We start from the raw sequence: 2,196 nt of genomic DNA on the forward strand, positions 1-2,196 counted from the left end.
TTCGCAGGGCCAGAGGAGGCCCCACACGCTATTAGGTGACTATCCCGTGACATTTGCTAAGTCAGTGTATACAGGGGCATAATGACCCATTCTACAAGGCCTTAAGGAGGAAACGAAAATATTACTATAAAACCGGCCATTAACAAACGGCGAGGAGGAAAAACACCAGCACTCCTTAGAAGAATGTTCTAGAAAAGACAAGAACCAAATACCCCCTGTGGGTGGGGGACGCAGATGAAGAATACACATACGGTATCCCCTACCTGTCGTAAGAGGCGACTAAAAGGGGCCACAGGGCTCTCAACTTGGGAGTGTAGGTTGGCGATCAGGAGGCCCTTAGCTGAGTCCTGGCATTGCTTCCACTTACTCGTGCCAGGCTCCTCACTTTCATCTACCCTATCCGACCTCCCTTGGTCAACTCTTGTTCTTTTCCGACCCCGACGGTATTAGAGCAACGAGGCCTAGGGAGCCCTTGTTTTTTTCCCTTCCCTGGGGCTTCTAGAGGAGTCTTGTACCCGCAGTATTTTTTCAAGATAGTAGGTAATATTTGTACCAAGTTCAGTTGTCAGCTATACTGGAACGTAGACACAAACATCCATAATCTCGGTCATTGGACATTTTCTTTTCTTCACTCCTTCTCACCCGCCTGCCAATTGGGGCTCTACTTGGACTTAAACGACATCCGGAGTGTCCCTATTCAACTTCAGAGACCCCGAAAACTATGGATGTGATACTATATTTGATTATTTTCACATCTCATCCCCTCCAACACCTACCCCTAGGGGTGCTAAGGTTGTCATACCCCCACGCGGTTTATCTTCTGATAGTAAATCATAAGTGTGCCAGGTTTGGTTGGAATCACCCCAGTAGTCCCGAAAACTATTGATTCGACATCATCATCATTATTATTATTATTATTATTATTATTATTATTATTATTATTACTATTATTATTATTATTATTCGGTTTTGGTTATTTATATATATTTTACCCCCTCTCTAGTGGTTCTAGGGGTGTTCTATTCTAAACAGTACTTCCTCCAGATAGGAAGTCATACCTGTATCAGTTTTGGTTGATAGCTACGCTGGAACATACATACGTTACGTCCGTTATCTCGATCATTTTGGACAATTTCTTTTTCACACTTTCTCATCCCGTTATGACAAAGGGGACAAAATCGAACTTTAACAAATACGAATGTCACTGTTCATCTCAGCAACCCCGAAAAATATACATTCGACACTATTTTTCACTATTTTTGAATATTTGTATATCTCACTTCCCTCTTCGCCCCCCCCCCCCCCGAGAAAGGGTGCTGAACTTGGACTTATAAAACATCCGGAGTCTTATTATTTACCTCAGCGACCCGGAAAATTGTGGATTTGACATTATTTTCGAATATTTTTATATATCCATCCCCCTCGCCCCGACCCCTAAAGGGGGCTGAATTCGAACTTATACAAAATCTGGAGTGAAACTAATTATCTCAGCATCCCCGAAAACTACCGATTCGACACTATTTTCGATTATTTTTATATATAACTCTTCTCTCGCTCCTGGGTTTGCTAGACATCGATTTTTTTAAAAAATCCGGAGTTTTACTATTCATTTCAACGACCCCGAAAACGATGGATTCGCCACTATTTTCGATTATTCTTATATTCCAACTATCTCATCCCACCCCTGCCGCTAAAGATGCTAGGTGTCTCCTGCCACCTCTCGGTTAGTCTCCTGCTAGTTAGTCATAAGTGCATGGTTCAAATCACTCCGGTAGTCCCAAAACTATGGATTCCGTGCTATTATTGATCATTTTTATCTATATTTCACCCCATTCCCATAGTATTTCTAGGGGTGTCTTTCCCACACACCATATTTCGCAGATAGTAAGTAATATTTGCACCAAATTTAGTTGTTAGCTTTGCTGGAAAATACACAGATACATCCATAATCGCGGTCACTTTGGTCATTTTATTTTTTCATGCTTTCTCACACCTATACGAAAGTGGAGCTGCACGTGAACTTACAAAAAATCCGGAGAGAAATTGATTATTCACCGTTCCCGAAAACAACCGATTCGACACTATTTTCGACTATTTTTATATATCACTCCCCCATCGCCCCCACCCGAAAGGCGGCTGACCGTGGACTTTAAAAAATTATGGAGTGTCACTATTCACCTCAGTGACCAAAAAAAA

The sequence above is a fragment of the Anabrus simplex genome, chromosome 7, assembly GCF_040414725.1.
Source record: "Anabrus simplex isolate iqAnaSimp1 chromosome 7, ASM4041472v1, whole genome shotgun sequence".
NCBI classification, from domain to species: domain Eukaryota; kingdom Metazoa; phylum Arthropoda; class Insecta; order Orthoptera; family Tettigoniidae; genus Anabrus; species Anabrus simplex.